General features: G+C 46.2%; 1 pseudogene; it reads left to right on the top strand.

The window, feature by feature from the left end:
* Window positions 1-1,686: 1,686 nt before the first annotated feature.
* On the top strand, window positions 1,687-3,850 carry LOC123191748 (elongation factor 1-alpha-like; annotated as a pseudogene).
* The last annotated feature ends 17,864 nt before the right edge of the window (window positions 3,851-21,714 follow it).

Below are 21,714 nucleotides of genomic sequence, written 5' to 3'. Positions count from 1 at the left end.
TGTGCTCACATTTATCATTAGTTACCTTGTTGTTTTTATATTTTCATATTACAAAAACCTATATCTACCATCCATATTGCACTTGTATCACCATCTCCTCGCTGAACTAGTGCACCTATACAATTTGCCATTGTATTGGGTGTGTTGGGGACACAAGAGACTCTTTGTTATTTGGTTGCAGTGTTGTTTGAGAGAGACCATCTTCATCCAACGCCTCGCACGGATTGATAAAGGTTAGGTCATCCAATTGAGGGAAATTTGCTACTATCCTACAAACCTCTGCACTTGGAGGCCCAACAACGTCTACAAGAAGAAAGTTGTGTAGTAGACATTAGTTGGCTCAGGCGATTCCTCCTCCCCATCTAGCTTTCCAAATGCAAATGTCACCTCTGTGCTTCAACAACCATGAACAAAAAGAAACCGCAGCTCCATGGCTCCTTCCCCTGCCGGCGGGCGGCCACGCCTACGGCCAGAAGACCAAAGCTTTGGCTTCGATACAGCCTGATCCGCCTCAGTCCATTCAGATTTGAGGGGAAATTTCCCTTGGTTTCTGGGTGAATTGAGCCGGATTGGAGATGTATAAAAGCAAAGCTCTATGGCTGAGGTGCACCGCAGTGGTCTATGCATGCCGACGGATGGCGAGGACCGAGATCCCCACAGTTTTGGATCCAGAGCTGAGCCTCTTCAGATCTTCCGATCCCTCGGTAGGCAAAGATGGATCGGGGCAGCTCCCTGAGTGGAGCTAGCGGATCTGCTCGGACCTGACCCGACCCTCCACCTGGTGAGACCATGGTCCGACATCAGGGCAACGGGACCTGCCCAATCCTCCCGACTCTCTGCCTAGAGATTTTAGCCCCCGGCCCGCATCCGGCCTCCAATCCCATGGGCCGTGGTCCTTGCGCCCTGCGTAATCCATTTTTGGGACTAAATGCCCAACACGTCGCTAGTCGACCGTTGGTTCGCACCACACACCCAAGCCACAACAAGGCCCCTCCTCAGAGTGCACAGACCGAGGCGACGAACGCGCAGTGATCTACAAGGTCTCTGCCGCCCACCCCCGCCGTCCCGCGCCTCCCCGCGCCGCCCTGCTCCTCCCTTCGGTAAGCCCCACCGTCTCCCCATCTTCCCCTCCTCTTGCATTTCGTGGTGCCTCAGTTGCCTCGCTTCCCGCGCCATCCGGGATCTGAACCCCAAAACCCTAGTGCTTTGCTTTCACGGCTTGTTCTTCAATTCCTAGTTCCGATCCGCTCATACTTTTCCTATGTGGATTCTACGGGAGTCAGCCCGGGTTGTTGATTTTTTTATCCCTTACCATATCAGTGAGGTGTTTGGATTTGCTATCTGTTGACGCAGCCGTGACCGTTGGTTGTAGCTTAACCTGTATACAACCCGTTGGGAGTTTTCATCTGTTGCCTAGGCTACAATTGCGGTACGGTGCTGGGATCCGTTTAGTCTTATCGAATTGCCCATTCACATTTGTTCATCGGGCAGGTGATAATATCCATTGCGTCTTACCAAAACAATTAATATGTCTTCATCTTCCCTATTACAATAGGGTGGTGATAATATCTGCTTGCTGAGCATCACCACCTTATCATAGCCAATTCTGATATCTTGGCAGGATTTGTTGAAATCTTACCAAATCAGCAACTAACCGCTTGTTTGCATTCACTAATATCTGCAGCAATGGTGAAGGAGATGAGTCGTCTAAATATTGTGGTCATAGGCCATGTCAACTCTGGGAAGTCGACCACCACGGGCCATTTGATATGCTTGCATGGGGGCGTTGACCAGCTTGCGATTGAGAGGCTCGAGAAGGAAGCTGTTGAGATGAATAAGAGGTCACTCAAGTACGCGTGGGTGCTTGACAAGCTCAAGGCTGAGCGGGAGAGGGGTAATACCATTGACATCACACTCTCGAAGTTCGAGACCACCAACTACCTCTTCATGGTTATTGATTCCCCTGGCCACCGTGACTTCACCAAGAACATGATCACTGGTACCTCCCAGGATGACTGTTTTGTTCTCATCATTGACTCGACCATTGGTAGTTTTGAGTCTAGTTTCTCCCAGGATGGGAAGACCCGTGAGCATGCTCTCCTTGCTTTCACTCTTGGAGTGAAGCAGATGATCTGCTGCTGCAACAAGGTATGCCCTATTGAAAACTCTTTATATGACAAGCATTTTACCATATGTTGTAACTATGACACGTCTCAACTGCTATCAACACTTCCATGTTTTACGTTACCTATGGGCAAAAGCACCAGACATGTAATGTTCCAGTTATTTTACCTTGACCGGTTGTTCCATTTGTACTTAAGATTAGCCAGATACTTGAAATGATCTGTCTGTATAACATAATTTGATTTGTATAGTCTTGTTGTTGCCTTATAAATTCCAAGTTCCATTATCATTCAACTGCTAGCAACAGATAAATTCTTGATAATGTGGGTGTGCTTATGTTTAAATTATGTCCGTTGGCCATTAATTTTGTTTCATATGTTGTATAGGGTTGCAATTTTCACTTTTATCCAACTAATGTGAATTTTCTGCTTCTTTGTTCGACACGGATCAATATATCCTAAAGTAGATTAGTTAGTTTTCTGGAAAAGCAATATGGTCATCCAAGATGTACTTCATTGCCTTGAAATTCGCAAGTTTTGTTGAGATAAAGAGAATGTTGTCCATCTTTGTTCAGATGGATGCCACTACTCTTGTTTACTTCAAGCTTATGTTTAAATTATGTTCTTCGACCATTAAGTTTGTTCCATGTTGTAGTCCTGGAAATGGTTTCCATCTCTCTTGGTTGTATGGGTTACAGTTTTCAATTTAATCTAACTAATGGAACGTTCTGCTGATGTGTTCTATACTGATCTATACATCCTAAATTAGACTAGTTAGATTTCTAAATGAGCATATGGCCCTGCAAGATGTGCTATTATCTTTTACTGTCTTATCTTTGTTGCCTTGAAGTTTGCAATTTCTGTTAACTAAAAGAGAATGTTGTGTATCATTGTTCCAGATGGATTGCACTACTCCCAAGTACTCTAAGGCATTGTATGATGAAATAGTGAAGCAGGTGGCATCTTATCTGAAGAAGGTTGGGTACAATACGGACATTGTCCCCTTTCTTCTAGTCTAAGGATTTGAGGGTGACAACATGGTTGAGAGGTCTGCCAACCTTGATAGGTATGGGCGCCCCACCCTCCTTGAGGCTCTTGATCAGATCGTCGAGCCCAAGAGACCCATCACAAAGCCCCTGCGTCTTCCATTTCAGGACGTTTACAAGATTGGTGGTATTGGAATTGTGCCCGTTGGTCGGCTTCAAACTGGTACCATGAAGCCTGACATGGATGTTACCTTTGGTCCCACTGGCCTGACCACTGAGGTCAGCTCCTTTGAAATGCATCGCAAGGCTATCCAGGAGGCCCTTCCTGGTGATCTTGTTGGCTTCAATGTCAAGAATGTAGCTGCCATGGATCTGAAGCGTGGGTATGTGGCATCAAATGCCAAAGATGACCCTGCCTAGGAGGCTAGGAGCTTCACTTTGTAGATTATAGTGCTGAACGACACCGGAGTTATCAGGAATGGGTACACACCTGTGCTGGACTGCCACACCTCCCACATAGCTGTGAAGTTTGCTTAGTTGGTGACCAAGATTGACAGGCGATCTGGCAAGGAGGTTGAGTAAGAGCCCAAGTTTCTTAAAAAGGGTGATGCTGGGATTGTGAATATGATTCCCACCAAGCCTATGGTAGTGGAGGCCTTCACTGACTACCCTCCTCTAGGCCGTTTTGCTATTCGTGATATGAAGCAAATGGTCGCTGTTGGAGTTGTCAAGAGTCACTAAAAAATACACTTCCGTGATGATACGTGTTTGTCACAGTAGGTCGAGTTTTCTGTCATGCATGTACACCCATGACAAATTTATGACAGAATCAAGATAGTCATACCTGTGCAGTCGTAGAAGTGTTCCATGACATTGCCAAAATTATCATCACGGAAGTGTCCACTTCCATGATGATAAATCGTGCGTCACAGAAGTGCTTTCATCAAGGGTGACCGACACGTGGCATCCACCGTAACGGAACGTCGTTAAGCTATCGGGTCGGATTTTGGATCCGATAACCCGTTAACAGCCATGACCAATGCCGATTTTCCACGTGTAAAATTCTCATTGGCTGACGGATCCACGCGTCAGTTCCGCGTTGGCACAGGTGTCACTCATCCAACGGTCGAGATGGGCCTATGATATGTTGACACGTGGACCGGCCCAAAAGTGGCCCACAAAGATTAAATGGGCCGGCCCAACCGAAGGCCCGTAAGATTTACCGGACCATAATGGGCCGGCCTAGCTAAAGGCCCACAAAATTTAGCGGACCATAATGGGCCGGCCCAGCTAAAGGCCCACAAGATTTTGTGGACCACAATGGGGCAGCCTAGCTAAAGGCCCACAAGATTCTGCCGACCATAATGGGCCGGCCCAGCTAAAGACCCAACATTCTCTGTCAAATCGGCCCGTCAACGGCCTGTCCTAAACTTGTCATCAACGCGGCCCATGGTCACTTCTGGCCCGTTTAACAATCCGCTAAGTAATTGGGCCGAATTACGGCCCGGTGTATTTCTGGCCTGTTAAAGGTCCGGCTTCATTTGGGCCCATTTACAGGCCAGCAAAACTTTCAGCCCATAAACGACCGTGAAGGATTTGGGTCATATTCGGCCATGTCTGACACTCGGCCTGTTAGAGGCCCACTATAGCTTTGGGCCACTTTCGGCCTGTTGTCATTTTCGGCCTGTTAACGACGGCCGTAAACCATGGGCCATATGTGGCCCAACGTCATATCGGGCCCATTAACGGCCCATATAAATATGACGATAATCTAGCCCGACCGAAGTTCCGGCCTGTTAAAGGCCCGTGTATTAGGTCGGTGCATTTACGGCCCATCCGAATTTCGGCCTGTTAAAGTCCAGTGCGTTATTTGGCACAATCAGGGCCCAATCTCACTTTCGGTCTATTAAAGGCCCATGTATTTTATGGGATCGAGATATTTACACCTGTAAATGGCCTATTTTTACTGAGGGCCCAAATTATGTTTAGGCCTGTTAAAGGCCCACTATGGGCACAGGCCTACCAGAAAAATATGAAAGCTTATGCTGATTTAGGCCCAGATATTTTTAGTGGGCTACATGCCAATTTCGACCCGTAATCGTTTTTAGCCCAATTGGAATGGTCCCAACGAATGTTGGCATGTTGGGCTCCTACGAAGGTTTCGGCCGAATACATTACTAAGATAAACCTACACTATACAAAAATAGCTTCGTAATTACTGCAGCCTGAGGCAGCATCATAAATGTTGTATCACAACAAAATAAATTCCGACCATACAACAAAAGGCCTGTTGGCATAAAGTTTACAGTCCTTCCAGATAAAAGCACCATCAGATGTATAGAAGCATAGATCATTTGACCTGAGTGCTAATGTTTCAGGCTGTAGAATCTGATGGAGCAGCACGATCTCCACCTTTTTTCCACCATTGCTCTTGAATAATGAAGCGAATGTCTGATAGTCTGGTTTCAAAACCATTCATATCTTGACGACATTTCTCAACCACTATTCTTGTTTCCGAAACAACGTCCATTAGGGATTTGACTTGTGTCTGGAGCACAGGTATATCACTCTGTCTAGCAGGAAGATTTTGTTCAGTAGGCGATTTGGACGAGGTTACCTTGACAACCAACCCAGAATTACGCAGGACGGTGCTTTTTGCACTGTTAGTGGAGAGATACTAACGCACTGCAGCAAGAGGTGACATTGTGCCTGTAGTAGCCTCGTCACCTTCAGGTGGTTGTGGCTGTTCAATCATTTGTTCCATAGCTTCCTGAAAGTTTGAACTTGTAGATTAGTGTACCAGATAAGTTACTAATGAGACAAAAACAAACAAAGTAGGTTAAACGTTTATACATAACTTATTTTGGTGAACTACTGTAATACATTAGCATGTATTGTAGTGCCAACTACATAATAAAATCACTTTCGGAACATATGTCCATGTAGCATGCCTACTGTATTGTCTATTTCCTCACATTCGTTGACATCTAGGGATAAAGAGACATGGTTTAAAGTAGGATGAACATAGCATGACATCATTCATATCATGGGCAAACAGATATAAAACAAACATGCTATTTTATCATTGTGTGCGCACGTGAACATAACAACTAGATTACAGATCAAGAGCAAAAGAATATCCTTCATCTCTTTTAAACCATGTAAGGTGAAATGATACGTTAAGACAACTGTGAATAAAAGTGAACAGAGTAACTGACATTGGCTGCAAACCAAGTAGTTAAATGAACACATCACAGTACCAATCAGTTCAAGGCAGGAGGAGTAAGGACTTACAACAGCGGCTTGAACTGGTGTGCTCATGCCCTTCATCTTGCTGGTGTGGCAGTCCTTGAAGATTTGCACTGCATTCAGTTCAGGTTCTTTTTGGTCCGCACGGGATTTCCTCTGTATTTGGAACAAGTCAATATAGATACGATAACATGGCACAAAAAAAAGAAGGAAGTAGCAGCTATTTACAAGAGCCTCGCAGTGTGCAATATAGCTACGAGATCATGTGGTCTGTTGGAATTTCACTTTAGAATGGCTGGTTTCGTTCTTCAAACAGTTAGCCTATAAGAAGATACACTTGTAAGGCATATACATAAATACAAGTTCAATATGTGGTCTGATCAAATACATATAGCCTACCTGATACTTTGGATCAGACCAATGTTTAACGAGGGCTGTCTAGTCTTCATGTGTAATATATTCCACTGGAGATGTTTGGGCGATTTCATTGTTAGCCTTGCCCTCAAAGTGAGATTTTCTAAGGTGGTACCGATACTGTCACAGAGCAGACCGAAAAACATGAGTGCATGCTTGTCTAGTTGCATCATCTTTCGGATCCAACTTGAACCTCATCTGTTGAAAAAAGAATGTGAGTCTTATTAGGAGGAAGCTAGAAAGTATGGGACAGAGCAAGACAATATTACTAATTGCGATGAATAACATTACTTACGGATAAATGGTCAAGGAAGGTGTTAAACTGGGTATTGTCTTTCTCATTCATGTACTGGATCCACGTTGGGAGGATACGTGCATGACACCTAACGGCAAAGGCTGCCTCTCATACTAACTTGGCTGACTCTGTAGCATCACGTGGCCTTTTTAAACCTGCCTCAAAATGGATCTCCATTCTTCCTCCTTTAGATTTTGTTAATCTGTCAAGCATTATCCCTGATGTCTGTTTCCGCTTGCACCGTGGTGCTAGTTCAACAACGAATATGGAAAGTGTTAGTGTACATCAAATTGTGAGAGTACATATAAAGGAGCATGCAACTGCAACTTGACTCGGTCATGTACCGTCTTGGTGTTGATGCTCATGAGGTTCATCTGATCTTGCCAAGTCCTATTGTGTCAGTAGTGCTTCGGAAGTAGTGTTAGGTGTGAAGGCAGCTTGGGAATTGGCCAGTTCCGGAGCAAACGAACGAGTAACTAGTTGAGATGTTGGTACAGTTGAAGCGGATGCTGCAGTTGGTGGAGCAGGTGATACTGTGTTTGTAGATTTAGCCGGTGGACTTGGACCTTCTACTGCACTATAAGTACCAGCAGAATCTCGACAGTAGAACCTTTTCCGTTTCACCCGACGAGTAACAACACTCCCTACTATATTATTTTCCTTGCTCTTTTTCGACTTTTCCATGTCAAGCTGTGCCCACAACACAAAAGAATAAAATCACTCTTCAGAACTCATTGATGCATGATACAGACAAGCAATACTTTGATGTAAGACAACCGTATGAGGATGGAATATGTAAGAAAAACAGGACGACATGACATATTCACAGCTACGATGTGCAAACTAAGCAGAAGGATTTTCAAGAAAATAGAAGTAATGCAATCTAGACACCATATGAAAGATGCAACCAATATTACTCTGCCAAGTTAAAAGTGTCTTTTCATAAGTGGCAATTCGAAAAATTAGAAGCAGTACAACGTAGAAATCAATGCAAGATGCAACCACTATCAAACTTCCATGTTAAAAGCGTCCAATCATGAGTGACTGATGCGGGATACACAACAACAGTACTTTGATGTAAGAAGATGATATGATAGATAGATGCGGTGTATTCTAGACACAGAAAGCCATGTCATATGCACATGTATAACGTATAAACTCAGCAGGTGCAATTTAATCAAAATAGAAGAAATACAGGCTAGACAACATATGCAACATGAAACCAATTATCACACTGTCAACTTAGAGCAAGCACCTGCGATGGTGGAGTACGAGAGATGAACTCATCATGTAGACTTGGGACTTCAACTTCATTAGCAGTAGCAGTGGCAAATCTAGAGAGTCTCTGTTTGCGTCGGTGCGGAGGACCACCAACATCCCCTAACTTACTCTTTTCCTTCCTATTTTCTGATATTGCCTTATGAAGTCAAAACCACAAGAAGATGAATAAAATTAGCTCTGCATAACTAGTTGATGCATGATACAGACGAACACTACTTTGATGTAAGGCAAGCGCAGGATAGGAGGATGGAATATATACAAAAAAAGACAGCATTTCATATTCACACGTACGATAGGAGGATGTAATATGTATGAAAAAAATAAGCGGAAGGCATTTCAACAAAATTAGAAGAAATGAAAGCTAGGCACCATATGAACATGCAACTAATATCACTCTATCAGGTAAAAAGTGTCTCATCATAAGTGTCATTTCAAGAAATTAGAAGCAGTACAAGCTAGAAGACAATGCAAGATGCAACCTACATCACAGTCCCAAGTTAAATGTGTCTTATGGGTAAGTGACCGTTGCAGGTATAAGTTGTAAGCTACGCAGATGCAATTCAACATAATCAGAAGCAATACAAACTAGACATCATACGGAAAACGCAACCACGTATAACAGTTCCAAGTAAGAGCAAGCACCTGTGATGGTGGAGTAGGGGAGATGTGCTCATCATGTACACGTATGTTCTAGAAACAGGAACACGTGTCATATTCACATGCATTATGTGTAAAGTAAGCAGATGCAATTCAAGTTAGAAGCAATACAAGCTAGACATCATACGCAACATGCAACCACATATAATAGTGTCAAGTTAGAGCAAGCACCTATGATGGTGGAGTAGGGGAGATGTGCTCATCATCTACACAGCTATGTTGACTGTCCAGCCTTGTGTTGTCTTGCAAATCTTGTTGGGAGGATGGCGGAGTAGAATCTGTAGAGACCCTCTGTTTGAGTTGCTCCGAAGGACCACCATCATCCACTGCCGAACTAATTTCCTTCAGCTGTAAATGATTTTGCATTGTGAGGTCAAACCGATAAGAAAAAGGAATAAAATTCGCTCTTCAGAACTCATTCATGGATGATACTAACAAACACTACTCGGATGAAAGGCAAACACATGATGCGAGGATGGAATATGTATGAAAAATGGGATGGTGTGACATATTCACACCTATGATGTGGTAACTAAGCAGAAGGCATTTCAACAAATTAGAAGCACTGCAAGCTAGACACCATATGAAAGATGCAACCAGTATCACTCTGCCAAGTTCAAACTATATGGTGTTTCAAGAAATTAGAAGCAATACATGCTAGAAATCATATGCAAGACACAACCAATATCACAGTGGCGACTTAAAGGTGCCTTATCATAAGATATAGTATGTACCAAAAACAGGAAAGCGTGTCATATTCACATGTATCATGTGTAAGCTAAGCAGATGCAGTTTACACTAATTAGGAGCAATACGAGCTAGACACCATATGAAACATGCAACCGGATATCACACTGCCAAGTTAGAGCAAGCACCTTGGATGGTGGAGTAGGGGAGCGGAGACTTGGACCTTGTAATGCACTATCAGTACAAGGAGAATCGGTACAGATGCTCCGTTTACGTTGCTGTAGAGGACCACCATCATCGCCTTCCTTACTATTTTCCTTCCTCTTTCTTGATTTTGCCATGTCAAGTCAAACGCACAAGAAAAAGGAATAAAATTTGCTCTTGAGAACTCATTGATGCATGATACTGACGAATACTACTTTCATGTAAGACGAACACTACATATCACACTTCCAAGTAAGAGCAAGCACCTGTGATGGTGGTGTGGGGGAATTGCGGTGATCAACTAGAGAGCTACGTTGACTATCTTCATTTAGCCTTGCTGTTTCTTGAGAATCATGTGGGGAGGATGCCATTGCACTCTTTAAACGAGTATGGTGTCTCACGGAAACCCACCCGGGTGACTGTCTCATCACAAGTGATTGACGAGGGATATAAAAGAGCATTAGATGTACGAACATGGTTAATAGACATATGTTGTATGTATAAAAAACAGGGAGGCATGTCATTATCAAAGGTATAATGTGTAAAGTAAGCAAATGTAATTTAACCAAATTGGAAGCAATCCAAGCGAGACACCATATGCAACATGCAACCACATTTGATAGCGCGAAGTTAAAGCAAGCACCTGGGATGGTTGTGTGTGGCAGTTGAGATCATCAACTACAGAGCTAAGTTTACTATCTCCAACTGCTGACACTTCACCCGTTAGAGCGCTGGAACGCTTAGTGTTGATCTTCGAATTACACTGGAGCGACTTCCGTCTTTTCTTTTCTGCATTCATCAACACTGAGTTAGAGTCTGAAATACCCATGCATAAAAAACAATAGTGTGAGTATGGGTGAAGTGTGTGCACAATTAGTACAGTGTAAAGGTAGCAGATAGCAGGTCGGTGAGAAATAAATGATGGGAGACATATGATAGCTCTACAACATGCATGGCACACTAAATTACTACGGGATTCTATGAAAATAATAGTCGACTGAAAGCAAATAGGTCAGTCCATTTTTTCTGCACCGTCCGATGTACAAAGAATGGGCAGATCGCCTTCATCTACCTCCAGCGAGTCAGTGTTGATGATCTTCCTCGAAATGCCAGCGACCACCGGCCCAATATTCCTCCCCTGCCTGCGCCCTCCCCTCGACCTCACCGCACCACCGTGCTTAGCACTGCCCCCGGGCCATCCATTCAAGCCCCGCCGACCTCCAGATCGGGTGCAAGCAGCTCCTGCGCCCCACACCCCTATGATAGACACCGATGCGCCGCTTCCGCAGGGAACAGGCGGACTGGGTGCTCGGCGCGGCTAAGCGGGTGCTGCTTCTTTTAATTGTGGTTCGACTGACCCTGAATTGAAATCCAGGCGGGCTACTGACCTCTAGCAAAGGTGAAATAGTAAAAGGGAGGAAACCTTGTGCATTTAGTATCACGAAGAAGATGCAGTAAGAAGCGCTCAACTAGTTTCTTTCGTGGGATCAATATGGTGTGAGCGGAGATGTAAGATTTGCACGAATAAGGGAAGAGGAGTACCTCTTTCTGCTGGCAGTGCTGTGTCCTCCTTCTGTTTTTCCGACGATCTTGTTGTTGTTCGCCAGAAACCAGAAGTTGTGGAGGACGGTGCAGCCTTGGATGAACCCATGGCCAAGTTGTTGAGTGTGGTGCGGTGGCCGTCTGTCGGCGGCAGGGAAGCAGATCCGAGGGGGCGAACGACGGTGTAGCGGGAACAGCTCCGGTGCGGTGGACGGTTGCGACAGTGGAGCCGCAGCAGTGAGGCGCAGGACGGCGTGGTTGGAGTGGTTCTGGTACGACGCACGTCGGCATCGGTGTCCTGGAGGCAGCTCTGCCTCGGCTTCAGCTGCTAAGTCCTTGAGGGCGTTGTGGTTGCGGTTGCGTTGGACGACGACGTTGGGGTACCGGCTCCGGCGTGATGGAGGAGGGCGGCGGTGGATTGGCCGCTATGGGGTGGAGGACGGAGGAGGCTGGGGTTTCGCGGCTGGTGGAGAGGGCGTTTTCGCGCCCACGGAGTATGAATGGGGAAACGGAGGGAGGCGGGGAACTAAGAGGGAACAATGTTTCGGTTTGAGACGCGCTTGTTTGAAATTTGGGGAAAGTTACAAACTTTCCCCCCATCTAAAATTTCAGACATATTGCGGGTTGGGGGTAGGACAGTCATGTCAGGTGTCCCAAATGTGGGCGGGATAGATTTTGGCCGAGCACATGGGTAGGCGCCCACGGAGTATGAATGCTTCTCTGGCGTCTTGGTGAAGTTACAAACCTACCCCGGTTTAGACCTTTGGACATCGGGCCGATAGGCTACACGGGCCAGAGTAAGGACAATAATTTCCTGCCACCAAAACATTAGTCTCGCGCGGTTTCGGGTGACCAGAGGCCTATTTGGCGCTTCATTCAATATTTGGGAGCAGAAGCATTAACGTTTTCAGTTCTCTTGAATTGAACTTTCAGGATTTGTCAAACTTCACAAATCTTTACTCTTGAAAATCCTAAAGCTACGATTATTTTGGAATGGAGGGGGTACATTTGAATATACATTGTACACGAGTATATATTAAAAAAATATGCAACTTACCTCAGTTCATGCATGGTTCCAGATATAATCTCCTTGGTTGCAAAAAAAGTTAGATATGCGTATGAATATATATAGCATGTTCAAACTCACAACAAAGATTGATGCCCCCTTTTACATCTGATTTACAAATGCCATTATCTCGGGTTCAAATAGATGAATGCACTTCCTATGAATTCGAATCTTCGAAATCCCCTTTATGTTGAATTCAACATGTATTCTATTTCGTAGCTAGCAATTTGGAATGTATCCATGCAAGTGACAAATGTATAAAGTGATTCACACTAGCAACATGGAGTGCACTAATTAATGTTTATATATGAATTGCAAAAGCATCCATTGCCTGTATTTCAAACCGCTCTCACTCTATGGATCGATAATATGAAATAAACACATGCACATGCTAGAATTCAATTGTAGTTGAAGAAAGAGCCTACTCCTGGTATTGTATATTAGTGATAGGGGTGTGTACAAAGTACACGTGAATACCAGGAATTGTGCGTGTGTGTATACTATCGACGAACTAGCCCCCAAGCTTGTATAACATACTAAGGGCCTAGGGTTACAAATCATATATAGTCGGCTTATCACCAGTGGGGATAGAGTCCTCCGCGACTCTGGTAGCTTCGTGTTGTACGCCGAGTCCTCCACATGGGTCTTCATATAACACATCTCAGTCCAACCTATATGTGGCGCAGGATGGAACCGACCCATGAGTCTTCATGTTGACCCACCACAACTAGAAATGATGTGCCCACCACACCACACACACAATCGTCCACTAAGAAAATAAGCATATACAATAGTACAACGGTATCTAGCTCACGATACGTCTCCATATTTTGTTGATGACACTGACGGACTTTGCATTTGATGTGTGCTCCGTATTTTGTCGATGACACTTACGGTCATTGTATTTGAAGAGAAAGCACGATATGGTCACCGGACTTCAGAATAAGCTCATCACGGTCAACACATACATTTGGTCGTGCTAACCAACATGTGGTTGGATGGTTAGAGGACAGTGGTTTCTCGAGCCCACCAAGGTTAAAGTCCTGGTGCTCGCATTTATCTTGTGTTAATTTCAGTATTTTCCGGCGACATACGTTCAGTGGGAGGAGACGTTCCACTCAACTACGAGGCACCTATGGTGACTTCATAAAATCTCAAGATCATATATGTTGGCCCACTATCTCGAAGGTGCTCATAGGGGTAGGGTTCGCGTGTGTGCGCTTATAGCGGTGAGTGCTTGCGCGTATATATGAGCCCTTACGTCTGTACCATGTTAAACAAATACATATCATGATTATACGGTCACTGGCTCACCCGTACAACTCCGTATTTTGTTGATGACACAATCAATTGACCAGTCAAATGTTCCACGCGGCGCAACTAGTGTTGCACCATCGGGGCGTGTAACCGTGGGGCCCACCTGTCAGCCCGTATATGAAAGAAAGAAATGGTAGTTTGAGTTTGTACTATGTTAATAAAATAGGAGTACACTTTAGGGTGATCATACGGTCACTGGCTCACCATACAGCTCCGTAATTTGTTGATAACACAATCAATTGACCAGTCAAACGGTCCACATTCAGCAGTGCACATTACCATAGGGCCCACCCGTCAGCGCATATACGAAGGACATAAATGGTAATAAATTAGTGGTCGGTGGCTATTCGAAGTCGTGAGACCTCTGGTTGGCAGTCACCGGCGGTTGGGGGCGTTCATTGGGCGGTGGGGTGGGGATCCCCGGAGAAAAAGCTTGGCAGGGGGGGGGGCTAGAGGGATGGCCGGTGCGGCGGCGGACCAACGGTGGGGAGTGGTTTCGGGGAGGGCGGGCCGGCCGCGGGCGGCGAGGGCTGGCGGTTCGGCCGGTGGTGGCTGGCGGCTCAGGGGGGTGGAGTTTGATGATAAACTGGAGGCCCTTGATTTCGTATCCAACGGCTGGAAAATCTAATGACCAGAGATGAAAAAGTCAGTCGACTGACGTGTAGCCTCACCCCGCACGTACACATGCACGCACGCAAGACATGCACACATGTAGGCGTGCAACACTGACACATACACACGCACGCATGCTGGCGTGCAACACTGACACGTACACATGCACTCACGAACACACGCACGTACGCACCCATGCATGCAACACTGAAACGTACCCTTGCACGCATGCAACACTCGCACGCTTGGATGCACACAACACACGACGCAAGACACACGTTCAACCTATACGTGCATGCACCCTTTGTTAAGGACATGGATTGTTACGGGTATTAATCAATCTTATCTGTGATAAGCAGAACATTGATGTTTGCAGCGGTCTTTATGAATCACAACGTATCGAACGGGCTATCAACATAGTAGGCTTATCTACATGAAAAAGATGACGTCACACTCAATGAACAATCATCGATTTATGAAATGCCCGCTTCTGACCGCCCTGGCCCACCAAAGGTTCCTCTGATGTGCGCTGCCTACGTTGGGTCATTGACATGCATGCCATGCACCCAAAGATCCCACATGTCAGTGGAAGAACGGCGCCGTGTCCTAGGTCAGAGTCGAGGGCGCCACTCGCGGCACGCCCGGCTGAACACGCCTCCATGCCGCATTCAAACGCTTCCATGAAACCCGCCCGTGTGTAAGCCGAGAAACCCACTCTGGACACACGCCCGTTCATGACCAGGCCGCTCCCCTATCTCCTCCACCATTTTGTCCACTCTTACAATGGCTTACGAAGAGTAGTTATTCCGCATCCAAGCCGGCTGGGTAGCCCGCCGGATACGAGTTATGCAGCTCGCTAATCCACCTCCCTCCCCTTGCCCGACGGAGCCAGTTGCCTCCCCAAGACGGTGCACGGTTCAGCAACTCGCCGCTCCAGGCCAGCTCGACGAGGAGCAGCGCACGGGCGTCGTTGCTGCCGTCCATGCCGCCGCCTCGTACTGCGTCTCCCATTTCTATGGTCGAGACTCCCATGCCGGCGGCCGTGTCATGCAAGCAGCAACAGAAGCCGGGTGCGCGGAGAGCGATGAGTCGGTGGCCAGCGCCTCCGCTTCTGCCGCTGTCATCGAGGAGAAGTAGAACACGGGAGGCCACCGCCGCTTGGGTCCCATGAAGGCCACTTCGGAGGCGACGCCGGCGTACACAGCAGGTGTCATGCCGGATCCTTTTTTTGCGAGGAGCTTCATCGACCCCTCATGGGCTCCACGGAAGAGGGGAATGTTAGGATGAACTCGAGTCAGTGCCGGCCATGGCGAAGTAGTGGCCGGTAATGAACTCGAACCGGTGCCGGCCACCATCATCTTCGGCACCAGCCAATGATATCAGTTGGGCAGTGGGGAAGCGAGCCGTCCTTTGCACTGAAGCATATACCTCCGGGGCTCCCGGCAGTCCGGTGACCGTGCTGCCGGACATGAGGAACACAAATCGATCGGCGGGCGGCCATTTAGGCCAGGTATTATATAACTGTGCTGTCCAGAACTAGCACCGCGTAGTTCATTTGAATGTAATAAAATCCGTCATGTTTGTATGAAAATCCGGTATTTTATATGATTTCTGTCGTTGTTTATATGAAATATCAGTTTGTCTATGTGTTTGTGTGAATTTCGTCCGGTTGGTTGAGTTTCTGTCATAATGTGTGCGGCTACGGTTGGATGGCGTAATTTGCGGGTCGCCGGTCGGTCTGCGGGCGGCTCGGGTGGCGTTGTGGGACAAAAAAACACAGCTCGTGCGAGCTCGTCTCCAACGTGCGCGCTGGAGGATGCATGACAGCATGAGCACCCGAGCCATTCCTCGTTCATCGGTGGCAAAGGCACCGGTGGACAAAAGGGTTGCCAATATTTTGGCTACCCTGGGCAGGATCCAAACAGCCCCTCCCAATAGATTCGAATCCCTCGTTCGCCGTGGAATTTTGCCATGTGTTGTTTTCATGGACTAGCAAGATGCCCGTGCATTGCACGGAACATCAAGATGCATTTTTTTACAAACTCCCGCATGCATGCAAGGGATAATTAATGTCCTTCTTTTCTAGTACCACGAGGCAAACACCATTAATATTGCATTGATTAGTGTTAGTGGCCTTGTATATCTGCAAATTGTAATTTTGATAGTGGCCCCTTGTATTTAAAAATGGAGGGAGAAAGATGAGAGATAAGGTGAGGAGGCGTGGGGCGTGGTGGTGACTAGTGGTTGGACTGGGCGGAGGCATGGGGATGGACGACGCATTATGTCTAGGTTTGTATCTCTCTCACACACACCCATGTAGGTGGGGGACGTGCACGAAGAGAAGAGGTGCACGCACGGCGCACATACTCCCGTCTCTTTCCCTACCACACCCGCGCGGGTACACGGTGGAGCTCATTTCTGTACGAAAAAGGCAGCCCACGTGGTAATTTGGCACGTGTACTGGTTGTCCACTTGGTGGAGGGAGGATCGTCTACCACGGGTGAACAAACAAATTGTGACTTGACACGTTATGTTAAATTAAAAAAAGAGGCAAACCATGTGGGGCCTACCTTAGAGGCAAGGCTCTATACACTGGAGTACTTTTGATGTGTCCCGTCAACTCGCAGAACGAGGAGAAGCTTGCTTAGTATGCCGTCTCCCCCGCCCACTGGCGTGGTGGCTCACAGCACTAGGAGAAATTTTACTACTCCCTCCATTTACTCCTCGTCCCTACTACATACGTTGGTTAGTACTCCCTCCATTTACTTATACAAGGCCACTATAAAAAATACATTTTGCATCTATACAAGGCCACAAATAGTAATCGAGACAAAAGTTACTACTCCCTCCTTTCCAGTTTATGGCTCAATTTAAAAATCTCTCCAACCAAGGTAGACGGTAAGTGGTCGAATTAATTTCGTATTTTGCACAAGTAATTAGTATGCTTGTTTTTTTCAAGAAGTTATGTTTACCGAGGCATTAATTAGAACGAATGCATGAATGACCACTAAATTTCCATGAACTTGTACATGCATTGGTTAGTTTCCTCTTGACATTGCTTGCGTCGGGTGATCTAACGCACCTCGAAATACAACATGTAATGGTATTACTACTAGTATAGTAGAATTGAGACTTATCAAATGGAAAAACGAATGTTTTTTAGATGAGGCCTATAAACCCTAGTGGGTACGTACTCCGTAAAAACAGATTTTTCCAAAACTAAGTCACTCCCTTTCATGAATTCTGTAGTATACTCCTCCGTCGATGCTCCCTTTCATGAATTCTGTACTTCCTGTCGCTGACATGTGGGACATATAGCAACCAGGTCGACGTGTCAAGCACCAAATAACAGTGCAGAACAGCAGGGGGACGCACCCCACTCGTACCGGCCCAGTAGTAGTAATGAGCAATGAGACGTCAAATCACAATGCCGCACTTTCCTAGACGGACGAAGCAACCATTATTTCACACTTCGGTTCACCATCATCTCAAACCACGTACTAGTATTGCTTCTGCCTCAAGAGGGACACGCGCATCGCCTTGGTACATCATGACACCTAGGACCGCATGACAGGCCATGCTCCCCCGCCGATCGCTCAGTAAAATCACCTCATTTTTACTATACTTCCTCCGTATCGGTTTACTACATGGCATGCATGTCGTTCTAGGTTGTGAATTTAACTGGCTATATATGTGATGAACAGTACTCTAGCCTTTTAAAAAATGTATACTTTTGTACAGTAGTACTATCGATGGATTGTGCCATGGAGCAAAAATTGAATTAAAAAAAAGGTGGCACATATAGAGAGCGCTCATCGCCAAATTATGCATATAGTACTATTAACAAGGCTAGTCACAATAATGGTGTCCAGCACAACCCACCCCTCAAATAAAACTAAGAGGGTGCTTGGATACGTTTTAGTCCCATGACAAAAAGTAGTGGGACTAAAACATGCTAGCCTCACCCATGCTTGGATCCAAATAATAAAAAGGCTAAAATCAAGTTAATGAGCATTTATTATCCTCCAAACCCTCCAATCCAGAACTCGCATGTGTTAAAGGAGAGGAGTTAAATGAGTAGAGAGAGGACTAATCCACATTTTAGTAGGGGTACCCCTGACTAAAAAAAATTAGTCTCAAGACTAGTTTTAGCCCCTCTTTAGTCAGGGGTGCTTGGAACTTTAGCCTCTTTAAGAGACTATTTTTAGTCATACTAGAATAAGTCCCTTGGATCCAAGCACCCTCTAAGCATACTGGAATTCTTTGACAAAACTAAGCACCCTGAAATTCTTTGACAACTAAACTGCTGGCTATATGATGTTGGCCATATATATTGTACGTATATAATGTGAAGAAACGAGTGGTAGTACTATACCAACTAAAAGATGAAATGTAAGAAATACTAGTATGTACGTACTAAAGAGTTAAAGTAACAAGAAGAAACATAACATAGTTCTACTCGGGGATCAGCACAACACACCCCTCAAATTAAATTAACCACACCTAAAATTAAACTTTGAAACTATTCCGGTAGACACTGCATTAGAACCACCATGAGCAACGACACTGCCACCTTACTCAGAGTCCTCCTCCACGTCCTCGACTTCGTCCTTGTCCCTCTTCCTCCTGGCTGATACTTCTTTGCTTGAACCGCACACTTGGCTGTTGCTCTTCATCCAACCCTTGTAGATATTGAAGCAAAGGTAGCCATCCATTGCAGCATAGTGGATGTGGTCTATATCTAGTACATTCTGCTGCCATGCATGACGATGAGACGTGTAATGAGGATTCTCCAGTTTACCATATGAAGGATGAACCATGGCTCCTGCCAGGGTCATCATTGAAGGCTGACGAGAGGACACCAGCCGATTCTTCTGGAGGTCGAAGGTGTTTCCTACAATGAGGCCTACCCGACGCAGGACTTCTTTGTCGTTACCAAAGTCTACAGTAACGAATTTCATTGTTTTGTCCTTGAGGAACTTCTTAAAATCCTGGCACTCAACGTCAGCATGGCATATGTGGTAGACCAAGAAAACGTTATGTACGTAAACCTGGATCACGCGGGCTTCTTCCTCTCTTCATCCTTTAGATCCTTCTCTCGTCCCAGGACTGTAGTGTACTCAACATCTAGCCTAGTGACCCACTCATCATCTAAGTTTTCAAACATGCGGCTGAAGCGAGAAAGGCATCCTTTCACCGTCGCGGAAGAACGGGTGTAGATGATGTCGAACTCATCGCCGATGATGGTTCTAACCTTGTACTCATCGACGATCATGGAGATTTGGGACGCCGTGGATTTGGGAGGAGGGTTAGGATTACTGGAACTGGCGTAATGTGAATGGACGGGACGACTAGGAGCGAACCGCCATAGTATTGAAGGACGTGCAGGGACGAGTAGGAGCGAACTGCCAGTGTGCGAACGACAAGGTAGTGGCTTTCCATTCTCCCATGATACGGGCTTCCGAGAGCCCTTGGATCTGAGATCGAATGGTTGCATGGCGAGATTCTAGACCTATGGGTGAATATCCTATCCTGGAGGGTTATTCTGCAAATTTTCAGCAACTTAGCATGCGACCGTTTGATCTCAGATCCAAGGGCTGCCAGCAGCCCGTATCATGGTCGCGCCTACCACAACCATCGCGTCGCTCGCGCGGTCGCACCCTTGGAGATTTAACACGGTGCGTTAGGCTATCTGATGTTGGCATGTCATACATAGTCATCACTTAGTCACTCATACTACAACAAGGTTGGCTATAAGTGTATTTTTTTACTCCTCTCTATCTCTTTCTTCGTACTCAAGGAAGAAACGGTGCTAAGCGCGTGTATTTATTACATTTGCCAAGGAGTGACCTCTTCCAATGAAATGGTGTTGCTAAGTTTGCTTCATTTAATTAGCTATAGACTCAAAATTGTCTTTTCACCTAGGTACACGCGCTTAGCACCGTTTCTTCCTTGGGTCACCAAACTAGTCTCTCTCTTCTTGATTAACTTGCCACATCAGAATTTATGCCTATGTGGCAAGCTTAAGCACCTGTAGGAGCAAGTAAAAGTAAGTACAATAGTGCGCTTTACATGGCATTTTTGCATATGTGGAGGAAAGAGAGGCAAGGAAAAAGTGGAGAAGTGGGCTCTCATGCAAGAACCAGCCTCTACTACATGGTGGAGCATTGGGAGAGGCACCTGTATGGAGGTGGTCAGGAATCTGGGAGACTCACGCCGGTCGTAGCGCCGCAGTTAAAATGATAATGGCAAGTGGGGGAGTTCTTGATTAGGGGGTCTCCGGACAGCCGGATTATATCCTTTGGCCGGACTGTTGGACTATGAAGATATAAGATTGAAGACTTCGTCTCGTGTCCGGATGGGACTCTACTTGGCGTGGAAGGCAAGCTAGGCAATACGGATATGTATATCTCCTCCTTTGTAACTGACCTTGTGTAACCCTAGCCCCCTTCGGTGTCTATATAAACCGGAGGGTTTTAGTCCGTAGGACACAACAATAACATACAATCATACCATAGGCTAGCTTCTAGGGTTTAGCCTCTCTGATCTCGTGGTAGATCTACTCTTGTACTACCCATATCGTCAATATTAATCAAGCAGGACGTAGGGTTTTACCTCCATCAAGAGGGCCCGAACCTGGGTAAAACTTCGTGTCCCCTACCTCCTGTTACCATCCGCCTAGACGCACAGTTCGGGACCCCCTACCCGAGATCCGCCGGTTTTGACACCGAAAATGTGCTTTCGTTGAGAGTTCCTCTGTGCTGTCACCAGAAGGAAGGATGTCTCGTCTCGTCTTTAAAGACGGTACTACTGTCGGGGGAGCTTTGGCTGTCGGCCAAACTCTCTGGCTAGGCGGTTTCATCATGACCACCTGTTCGGCCGCCCCGCCGACGATGACTTCTCGGGTCATCGAAAACAGCCTCCACGTCAAATCGGCACTCGCCGAACAGATGGATCCAATGGAGCTCGCCTCCTTAAACGAGCTCTTAGATCGCATCGCCGCCTTGGGAGTCGCTACGGACTATGATCGGATTGGGCTTAAACCCGATCAAAGGGAGATTAACTCTCCACCGGTCACCCATCATATGGCAGTGGTGGAGGAACAATGTGGTGACCTTCCCTCCATCTTGAGGACCAACTATGTCCGGATTCCCGAGCTCTTTGAGCCGGACGCCCGTTTGCGGGAGGACAACATCCAATCCCTGAACTTAGAGTCAGGCAGCGGGCCAGGATTATCGGGTCACACCCCGGAACCGGAACTTCCAAAATTGGAAATTCCTC

Source organism: Triticum aestivum, chromosome 2A (assembly GCF_018294505.1).
Source record: "Triticum aestivum cultivar Chinese Spring chromosome 2A, IWGSC CS RefSeq v2.1, whole genome shotgun sequence".
Lineage (NCBI taxonomy): Eukaryota > Viridiplantae > Streptophyta > Magnoliopsida > Poales > Poaceae > Triticum > Triticum aestivum.
The sequence above is the reverse complement of the archived record's forward strand: the minus strand, read 5'-3'. Positions and strand labels throughout refer to the sequence as shown.